The following is an 11,428-nucleotide window of genomic DNA, read 5'->3' as shown; positions in this document are numbered from 1 at the left end:
AAAACGGCGGCACGGATGCGGACCAAAACAACGTCCGTGTGCATGAGGCCTCATGATAATAAATATTGAGTTTTGTTTGGCTGTTAACCCTTGCTTTGTTAGCGGAAGAAAATGGATTAAAATGGAAAATCTGCCCAAAAAGTGAAATTCTGAAATTTCATCCACATTTTCTTTTAATTCTTGTGAAACACCTAAAGGGTTAACAAAGTTTGTAAAATCAGTTTTGAATACATTGAGGGTGCAATTTCTAAAATGGGGCCATTAATGGGTGGTTTCTATTATGTAAACCTCACAAAGTGACTTCAGACCTGAACTGGTCCTTAAAAATTGGGTTTTGAAAACTGTCTTCTAATGTCCCCAAAAAATTAGTGTCTCAATATTCTAAAAGCCATTTTTTTTTTGGGGGCGACTGTCTTATGTAGAGGCTCATTTTTTTGGGTAGGAGATGACGGTTTGATTGGTACTATTACAAGGTGCATATTACTTTTTCATCACTTGGTATTACACTTTTTGTGATGTAAGGTGACAAAAAAAATTGCTTTTTTGACACACTTTTATACCTTTTTTTTTTTACGGTGTTGACCAGACGGGGTAGATCATGTGATATTTTTTTATAGAGCATGTTTTTTTTTTTTTTTTTTATGGTGTTCACATGAGGGCAGGTTTTTACGGACGCGGTGATACCTAATATGTATACTTTTATTTAATTTTTACACAATAACAGAACTTTTTAAACATAAAAAAAAAAGATCATGTTTTAGTGTCTCCGTAGTCCGAGAGCCATGTTTTTTTTTATTCCTTGGGCAATTGTCTTAGGCAGGGGCTCATTTTTTGCAGGGTGAGATGACTTAATTGGTACTATTTTAGACATACTACTTTTTGATCACTTGGTATCATGCTTTTTGTGATAAAATGTGACAAAAAATTGCTTTTTTTTAGCACAGTTTTTATTTTTAAAAAATTACAGTGTTGATCAGATGGGGTGGATCATGTGATATTTTTTATAGAGCAGGTTGTTACGCACGCGGCGATACCTAATGTCTTTTTTAATGTCTCTTTATGGGAAAGGGGCTTTTTTTTTAATTGAAGCTTTTATTTTTTATTGTTAAAAACACTTATTTCACTTTTAATATTTTTTCAACATTACAGGGTTTGATCCCTGTTTCAGTGCAGCACAATAAATCTGTATTGTACTGCATTGACTGTCAGTTTATTACACAGTGTAATACACTGATAGTTTGCCTATGAGACCAAGTCTGGGGGCTGGGCCTCATAGGCCTCCGTACATGGCAGGCCCCAAGGCGGGGATGGCTAAGGAGAGGGAGCACAAACGTCCCATATGCCGTGGTCCCGGTGAACCGCGGCATATGAGGAGGTTAATCCACCGGCATCGGAGTTATCACCAATGCTGGTGGATCCGTGCTGCTGATTGCCGGACTGCTCATGTGGGGGAATGAAGGACCGCAGTAAGAGAAAGTACCGGTCATTTAGGACGAGCATTCTCGTCCCGAGTCTGGGGTTTATGTGGGTATCGAATTATCGATACCCAAACAATATTTTAGTACCGGTATCGATACGATACTGGGATTTGACATTTACCGATACTAGGCTGCGCTACTGCGCAGTCTAGTATCACAGTACATGGTGCGCGCTGCTCTCAGCGCGCTCCATGTTCTCCTCAGCAGCACAATAGAGAAGGAGTCTCTCTCTCTCTCCCTCCCCCATAAGCCGCTGCCACCAATGAGAAGAGAGGGGCGGAGCAGGGGAGGGGCTGTGGCCACTGCGCCAACAATGATGATAACTAAACCATTAATAGAAATACAGCACGCAGCCTTTAAGGCAGGGTGCTGCAATCTGCGGTAGTTAACCCCTTAGATGCCGCACCTGAGAGGTTAACTGCCAAGGATCGCAGCGCCCTGTCATAGAGGTCAGGTGCTGGCTATGCGATTCTGCCGCTGGCACCCGCCTCCTGTATTTGTATTAAAAGGTTACTTATCTTCATATGTGGCGCAGTGCGCCCCCCCCAGTACTAAAAACTGTGGTGGCGCAGTGTGCCCCCCAACCCCCCTAGTATTATAATTATTGGTGGCAGTGGCCACAGGCGTCCCCCCCTCCATTGTCATATTCATTGGTGACAGTGGCCACAGGGTCCCCTCCCCTCCTCCTCATTGGTGGCAGTGGCCACAGGGTCCCCTCCCCCCCTCCTCATTGGTGGCAGTGGCCACAGGGTCCCCTCCCCTCCTCCTCATTGGTGGCAGTGGCAGCTTCTGATCGGAGCCCCAGCAGTGTAATAATCCTGCTGCTGTGTGTACTATGCACAGGGCAGCAAGGAGATTGTGAAGTCCTGTTCACCCTAATAGAGATCTATTAGGGTGAATAGGACAAGGGGGTCAAAAGATCCCAGGTGCTCGCCCTTAAGGGGGAAATAGTTATTTAATAAAAAAGGTTAAAAAAAAATATTAAGTTTAAATCACCCCTTTTCCCAATCAATTTTCCATATAAAATATATAAACAACAGATGCTCCACAATTGTTATCACACGAATACAAGTAGTTACTAAAACAGTCATGTCAGGAGAGGTGACAGGTCCTCTTTAATTTTTTATTTTGTTTTGTAATTTGCTTCACTTTACGCATTCAGTAACCCTCATACCTGGTTTTCAACTACTTCTTCATTCCCAAGGCCCTGTGGGAGTTCCCTAACCCCAAGGGAATTTATTATTTCCCTCATGGCAGTTTTCTGGTGTCAAAAAGTCACAAACACTGCGCTTGTGACCTTTTTTTTAACGCCACTTGCACAAAAAGCAAGTGTTGCAAGTGTTTCTTCACTGTCCTCGCTACTTTCCGAAAAAATGGGGGCGTAGCAAGGGAGGTTCAGCGACACATTAATCTGCTTTTTCAACAGTTCTCTGGCATAGATTTCGCCCAATTTCTGACTAGACAGGAGCCTTATCCTAAATAGGCGCAACCTCCGGGGACCTCCTAGACTAAATTCCCCCCATGGTCTCTTCCCTGACTGTCTTGATTTGAAAATGAAGGAGCACAGCAGCTCTGCTCTCCTCTCCCTTCCGGACACTGTTACACAGCACTTCCTCCCCCTCTCTGTAAACTGCTATAGGTCTAAAAAATGGTAATGTGAAAAGTATAAATAATATACTTTTTTTTATCAATTTAACATTACAAAATACATTTTATAATACTTTTATCTGCTCACCAAGATCTAAATTCAGTGGTGGGGATTGTGCACCACCGCAGGAGAACATCAGCGACGAACACGAGGTAGGAGCTGAGTGCATGCTCAGTAGGAAACAAGGAGAACTCAGCACTTCACCATGTAACAGAGGCTCGGTAAATCGAAGCTCTGGTGAAGCTCTGAGCTCTGCCCGTGACCTACTGCACATGCACAGAACCCAGCGCTTCGACATGGAACAAAGGATCGGTTATTCAACAGAAAGCTTCTGATTGCCGAGCCTCTGTTCCATGATGAAGCTCTGAGTTCTGCGCATGTGCAGTAGGTCACAGGCAGAGCACAGCGCTTTATCATGGAAGGAAGCAAGTAAAAGCTCCTGATTGCAGAGTCTCTATTCCATGATGAAGAGCTGCGCATGTGCACTTCATCTTGGAACGGAGACTTGACTGCTCACGCTTCCGATCGCCTCCGTTACATGATGAAACACTTATACAAAGTACATCCGCGAGGAGAGGGGAGGGCTTACAACCAACCAGTTATGTAGAAGAGGAGCATATGAAGCACATACAAGCTGGGAAAGAAAAACTACTAAATATTTTTTTAAACATCACCAACTGGAGAAGTGATTTGCACCCCCCAGTTAGGTGTACCTATGGAAAAATGTATACTCACCTGCTCTCTTCACTGGTCTTCTGCAGCCAATGACTAGCTCCATTGGCGCTTTGTCCCCGGCACATGCCGCTTGGGGACTTGTCACCACTGAGGGCAGTCATTGACTACAGCGGGGTATGTGACCCTGTCTTTCCAGAAGGTGACAGACAAGACTTGTAAGACCAGTGAAAGAAAATGATCACTTTTTATATGAAGGCTGTGGCTCGGTTTATATGCGTCTGGTATACACTATTTTTCTGGATGCCATTTACCTGGAAGCCGCTGTCTAACGCCATTTACTGAATGATGCCGTGTATTTGGTCATGGTATACACTATCTGGATGCTATTTACAGTATACACTATTCATCGGGATGCTGTTTATCTGTATGCTGAATGACACTATTTGGGCATGGTATACACTATCTGGACACTGAAATTTATCTGGACATGGCACTCAGTATTCCTCTGGATGCTAAGCTATTTATCTGGGCATGGTACTCCCTATTCCTCTGGATGCTGAGCTATTATTCTGGACATGGTACTCAGTATTCCTCTGGATGCTGAGCTATTATTCTGGACATGGTACTCCCTATTCCTCTGGATGCTGAGCTATTTATCTGGACATGGTACTCACTATTCCTCTGGATGCTGAGCTATTTATCTGGACATGGTACTCACTATTCCCACCGCATTCCAGTATATAATGAGGGATACTATAGGCACTTCTGTACATTTCCCCGCACGCAGCAGGCCGGCAGGCAGTCCATACATTACTCGCTGTTTATCAGGATAAGATCCAGACTTGCCCAGTCATGTTCTCTGCCCTCCTGGAGATGTGCCAGGACCTGACCCGTGACCACTAGGTGAGACCCCCTCCTGCATACAAGACGTGACGGAACTCGTCTGGCTCCACAGTCCTCCTCAGTCCTGCAGGCCAGGCGCTCCGCTCCCGCCAACCTTCCCCGAGTGCAGCGAGCCTTAGGAAGAGGCAGCGTCTACAGGAAGTGACTTGTACGGCACATTATTAACGCCTTTCTATCCGTGTACACTGCATCAGTCTTTCTGTACCGCTCTGCTGGGCGGGTTTCCGGTGACGAAAGGGTTCAAAGACGAGTGACCGCGTCATGGTACCGGGGCACGCCGGGAGTTGTAGTCCGTGTGTCGTGGTTGCAGCAGAATGTGAATAGGAAGCTGTAGTTACAGGTGAGGCTGCCGTATCTGCGGGTCTGGGATAGTACTGTGTGCTCTCTTGCTGGGGCGTAGGACTACAAGTCGCAGGGCTTCCTCTCTTGCTGCTGGGCAGGGGACTATAAGTCGCAGGGCTTCCTCTCTTGCTGCTGGGCAGGGGACTATTCAGGCCACGTTACTAGGAGTGTCAGCTGTGTAGTTGTCAGTGTACTGCCTGGGTTGTCAGACACTGAGGGCTCAGCCAGTGTGAAGCTGTCATGTATTAGATGTGTCCATAGGTGACAGAAGTGGTCAGTCAGATTGGGGGGGGGCTTCCTGTTCCACCTATCCACAGGGCAGGTGTGATCACTGGTGACCCCACCACGACAAGAACAGGGGTCCCAAGTCCACCCCACATAGTATGACCTCCGCTCCATTCAAACGCCTCCTGTCTGTGGTCATGTAGTAAGGAGGACATAGGACATTTATTGGGCACACTCCTCCAGCAGGTGTAGCAGCTTTTCTACACGGCTATTTGTCAGGTGGGATATGTCCATGAAGATCTAATCATCAGACCCCTTGAAATGCAATTTCCGATTATCAGAATACTTGGGAAAGTAATAAACTTTATAATGTACTTACCTTTGGGGTTTACTTCCTGGTATGTTGTCATGTTGTCTATAGTGTTGTAACATAGTACTTAAAGGGAACCTGTCACCGGGATTTGATGTAAAGAGCTGAGGACATGGGTTGCTAGATGGCCGCTAGCACATCCGCAATACCCAGTCCCCATAGCTCTGTGTGCTTTTATTGTGTAAAAAAAAAAACTATTTAATACATATGCAAATTAACCTGAGACGAGTCCTGTCCCTGACTCATCTCACATACAGGACTCATCTCAGGTTAATTTGCATATGTATTAAATTGTTTTTTTTACCCAATAAAAGCACACAGAGCTATGGGGACTGGGTATTGCGGCTGTACTAGCGGCCATCTAACAACCCAAGTCCTCAGCTCTATACACAAAATCCCAGTGACAGGTTCCCTTTAAGGCCGAAAAAAGACATCTGTCCATCCAGTTCAGCCTGTTATCCTGCAAGTTGATCCAGAAGAAGGCAAAAAATTCCTTCCCGACTCCAATCAGGCAATGAGAATAACTCCCTGGATCAGTGACCCCTCTCTAGTAGCTATAGCCTGTAATATTATTGCACTCCAGAAATACATCCAGGCCCCTCTTGAATTCCTTTATTGTACTCATCGTCACCACCTCCTCAGGCAGAAAGTTCCATAGTCTCACTGCTCTTACCGTAAAGAATCCTTTTCTATGTTTGTGTACAAACCTTCTTTCCTCCAGACGCAGAGGATGTCCCCTCGTCACAGTCACAGTCCTGGGGATAAATAGATGATGGGGGAGATCTCTGTACTGACCCCTGATGTATTTATACATAGTAATTAGATCTCCCCTCAGTCGTCTTTTTTTCTAAAGTGAATAACCCTAATCTTTCAGGGTACTGTAGTTGCCCTATTCCAGTTATTACTTTAGTTGCCCTCCTCGGAACCCTCTCCTGCTCTGCTATGTCTGCCTAGTACACTGGAGCCCAGAACTGTACACAGTACTCCATGTGTGGTCTGACTAGTTAGTGATTTGTAAAGTGGTAGGACTATGTTCTCATCACGGCCATCTATGCCCCTTTTGATGCAACCCATTTTCTTATTGGCTTTGCCAGCAGCTGCTTAGTTTGCTGTTTATAAAAATTCCTAGGTCCTTTTCCATGTCAGTGTTACCCAGTGTTTTACCATTTAGTATGTACAGGTGACTTGCATTATTCCTTCCCTTGTGCATAACCTTACATTTGTCAGTGTTAAACCTTATCTGCCCAAGCCTCCAATCTATCCAGTTCCATCTGTAGCAGTAAATTGTCCTCTTCAGTGTTAATTACTTTACACAGTTTAGTGTCATCTTCTACAAGATCATTAATAAATATATTGAAGAGAATAGGGCCCAATACTGACCCCTGAGGTACCCCACTAGTGACAGTGACCCAATCTGAGTGTGTACCGTTAATAACCACCCTCTGTTTTCTATCACTGAGCCAATTACTTACCCACATACAGAGGTTTTCTCCCAGTCCGAGCATTCTCATTTTATATACTAACCTTTTATGTGGTACAGTGTCAAATGCTTTGGAGAAGTCCAGATACACGACATCCATTGATTCGCCGCTGTCAAGTCTAGAACTTACCTCCTCATAGAAACAGATTAAATTAGTTTGACATGACCGATCCCTCATGAAGCCATGCTGATATGGCGTTATTTGCTTATTTTCCTTGAGGTACTCCAAGATAGCATCTCTTAGGAAACCTTCAAACAGTTTACCCACAACAGATGTTAAACTTACCGGCCTATAGTTTTTGGGCTCTGTTTTTGGACCCTTTTTGAATATTGGCACCACATTTGCTATGCGCCAATCCTGTGGAACACTCCCTGTCAGTATAGAGTTCTTAAATATCAGAAATAAGGGTCTGGCTATGACATTACTTAATTCTCTTAAGATACGGAGGTTTATGCCATCTGGTCCTAGCGATTTGTCTATTTTAATCTTTTTAAGTGGCTGTTGTACTTCTTCCTGGGTCAGACAGGACACTTGTAATGGGGAATTTATTTTTACATTCTGGATTTCATCTAACAGTTTATTATCCTCAGTAAATACAGTGGAGAAAAAAATATTTAACAGCTTTGCTTTCTCCTCATCGCTCTCTGCAACTCCCCCCTCATTACTCTGTATAGGGCCGACACCTTCAGATTTATACTTTTTACCATTTATATAATTGAAGAACATTTTAGGGTTAGTTTTGTTCTTTTTGGAAATTAATCTCTCAGTCTCTAGTTTGGCAGCTTTTATTTGTTTTTTTAATATTCAATTTTTTTTCCTTATAGTTCTTCAGTGCTTCCTCGCTACCATCCCGTTTTAGTGATTTAAATGCTTTCTTTTTGTCATTTATTGCCTTCTTTACAGTTCTATATACAGTGGGATGCGAAAGTTTGGGCAACCTTGTTAATAGTCATGATTTTCCTGTATAAATCGTTGGTTGTTACGATAAAAAATGTCAGTTAAATATATCATATAGGAGACACACACAGTGATATTTGAGAAGTGAAATGAAGTTTATTGGATTTACAGAAAGTGTGCTATAATTGTTTAAACAAAATTAGGCAGGTGCATAAATTTGGGCACCACAAAAAAGAAATGAAATCAATATTTAGTAGATCCTCCTTTTGCAGAAATTACAGCCTCTAAACGCTTCCTGTAGGTTCCAATGAGAGTCTGGATTCTGGTTGAAGGTATTTTGGACCATTCCTCTTTACAAAACATCTTTAGTTCATTCAGGTTTGATGGCTTCCGAGCATGGACAGCTCTCTTTAAGTCACACCACAGATTTTCAATTATATTCAGGTCTGGGGACTGAGATGGCCATTCCAGAACGTTGTACTTGTTCCTCTGCATAAATGCCTTAGTGGATTTTGAGCAGTGTTTAGGGTCGTTGTCTTGTTGAAAGATCCAGCCCCGGCGCAGCTTCAGCTTTGTCACTGATTCCTGGACATTGGTCTCCAGAATCTGCTGATACTGAGTGGAATCCATGCGTCCCTCAACTTTGACAAGATTCCCAGTCCCTGCACTGGCCACACAGCCCCACAGCATGATGGAACCACCACCATATTTTACTGTAGGTAGCAGGTGTTTTTCTTGGAATGCTGTGTTCTTTTTCCTCCATGCATAACGCCCCTTGTTATGGCCAAATAACTCAATTTTAGTTTCATCAGTCCACAGCACCTTATTCCAAAATGAAGCTGGCTTGTCCAAATGTGCTTTAGCCCACCTCAAGCGGCACTTTTTGTGCTGTGGGCGGAGAAAAGGCTTCCTCTGCATCACTCTCGCATACAGCATCTCCTTGTGTAAAGTGCGCCGAATGGTTGAACGATGCACAGTGACTCCATCTGCAGCAAGATGATGTTGTAGGTCTTTGGTGCTGGTCTGTGGGTTGACTCTGACTGTTCTCACCATTCGTCGCTTCTGTCTATCCGAGATTTTTCTTGGTCTGCCACTTCGAGCCTTAACTTGAACTGAGCCTGTGGTCTTCCATTTCCTCAATATGTTCCTAACTGTGGAAACAGACAGCTGAAATCTCTGAGACAGCTTTCTGTATCCTTCCCCTAAACCATGATGGTGAACAATCTTTGTCTTCAGGTCATTTGAGAGTTGTTTTGAGACCCCCATGTTGCTACTCTTCAGAGAAAATTAAAAGAGGAGGGAAACTTACAATTGACCCCCTTAAATACTCTTTCTCATAATTGGATTCACCTGTGTATGTAGGTCAGGGGTCACTGAGCTTACCAAGCCAATTTGAGTTCCAATAATTAGTTCTAAAGGTTTTGGAATCAATAAAATGACAACAGTGCCCAAATTTATGCACCTGCCAAATTTTGTTTAAACAATTATAGCACATTTTCTGTAAATCCAATAAACTTCATTTCACTTCTCAAATATCACTGTGTGTGTCTCCTATATGATATATTTAACTGACATTTTTTATCGTAACAACCAACGATTTATACAGGAAAATCATGACGATTAACAAGGTTGCCCAAACTTTCGCATCCCACTGTATCCACATTGGTTTCTTTTTGTTCCTTAACCTTTTATTCCCATAAGGCATGTACCTCTCACAATTAGATTTTAGGATGCTTTTAAAATCTCCCATTTTGTGTCTGTATTTTTATTTTGAGGACTTTGCCCCAGTTAGTTACACCTATGGCCTCTCTTAGTTGGCTAAATTTAGCTTTTTTGAAGTTTGGTATTTTTGTTCCTCCCTGTAGAAACGCTTTTTTGAATGATAATTGGAAGGTTATTACTTTATGGTCACTATTTCCCAGGTGTCCCCCAACCTGCACGTCTGTTGTTCTGTCCGGCCTATTGGTTAATACTAAGTCCAGTATGGCCGTCCCTCTAGTCAGGTCCTGAACCAGTTGGGAAAGGTAATTGTCTTTGGTTATTGCCAAGAACCTGTTTCCTTTATGAGTTATACAAGTTTCAGTTTCCCAGTCTATATCTCGGTAGTTGAAGTCCCCCATAATAACCACCTCATTATGATTTGCCGCCTTGTCTATCTCGTTTAGTACAGGGCTTGACAAATAACCTTGGAATCTAGGAGCCAACAAAAAAAGTTAGGAGCCAGGCGGAGCCGCGTCATAAAGCCCCCAGTAGATGCCCCCATAGTGCTCCCCCCCACTTCTCCATAGAGCCCCCCAATAATGCATGCCAGTACATAGGGCCCCCATTAGATGCCCCCATAGTGCTCCTTCCCATCTTCTCCATAGAGCCCCCCATAATATGCCAGTACATAGTGCCCCTATAGTGCTTCCCCGCTTCTTCATAGTTTCCTTCCATGTTGTGCCAGTATATAGGGCCACCATAGCGCTTCCCCTCTTCTTCATAGTGCCCGCCCCCCCATATTGTGCCACTATATAGGGCCCAATAGTGGTTCCCCTCTTCTCCATAGTGCCTTCCCCCCATATTGTGCCAGTATATAGGGCCCCCAATAAAACAATAAACTCTTATACTTACCTGATGCTGCTGTTAGTGATGCGATGCAGGCCTCTTCCGGCCTGTGTCCCGCACTGTACGGCTCAGGCGGCGCGATGATAGACTACAGGCCTAGTGTCTGTAGCCTATCAGAGCAACGGGCAAGGGAGACGCCTCTCCCCTGCTCCTCCGCACCATTCATCTATATCGCTGTCCTGAGGATGAATATGGAGATGAGCGCTTCCACAATGGAGGCGCTTATTTCAACTCCTGCCTCCGGACAGAACGGGCCCCCCTCCGGCGCTCCACACCCGTCGTCCGTGCACATTTGAAAACAGGGTGACAAATACCCAAGTGCCAGGACCAAATTCCTGATCGCCATGGGCGCCTGGGATTTGTCGAGCCCTGGTTTAGTAGTAGATTTTCTGTGGACTCTGGTATATTAGGTGGTTTATAGTAAACTCCTATTAGTAATTTATTATTGTTTTTAGCTCCATGTATCTCTACCCACAGTGACTCCACATGTTCATGTTCCTCACTTATATCTTCTCGGACTATGGGCTTTAGACAGGACTTTACATAAAGGCAGACCTCGACCCCTCTCCGGTTTTGACGATCCTTTCTAAACAGACTGTAACCTTGTACATTAACCGCCCAGTCATAACTATCGTCCAGCCATGTCTCAGTTATTCCCACTATGTCATAGTCCTCCTCACACATCACTAATTCCAGTTCACCAGTTTTATTAGTCAGGCTTTTGTCATTAGTATACATACATTTGAGAGGTTTATGTATATTTTTTACTCTATACCTTTCCTTCTGAACTGTTCTAGTCCCT

General features: G+C 43.9%; 1 protein-coding gene across 1 annotated transcript in view; it reads left to right on the top strand.

Moving 5' to 3' along the window:
- The first annotated feature begins 2,431 nt into the window (after nucleotides 1-2,431).
- APAF1 (apoptotic peptidase activating factor 1) overlaps nucleotides 2,432-11,428 on the top strand; it is an 83,733-nt gene continuing 74,736 nt past the window's right edge. Inside the window, exon 1 of the mRNA XM_044280632.1 lies at nucleotides 2,432-5,044. The gene's annotated coding sequence lies outside the window, so the exon portion shown is untranslated. The remainder of the gene's footprint in view (nucleotides 5,045-11,428) is intronic.

This window comes from Bufo gargarizans, chromosome 2 (assembly GCF_014858855.1).
Source record: "Bufo gargarizans isolate SCDJY-AF-19 chromosome 2, ASM1485885v1, whole genome shotgun sequence".
NCBI classification, from domain to species: Eukaryota; Metazoa; Chordata; class Amphibia; order Anura; family Bufonidae; genus Bufo; species Bufo gargarizans.
The sequence above is the reverse complement of the archived record's forward strand: the minus strand, read 5'-3'. Positions and strand labels throughout refer to the sequence as shown.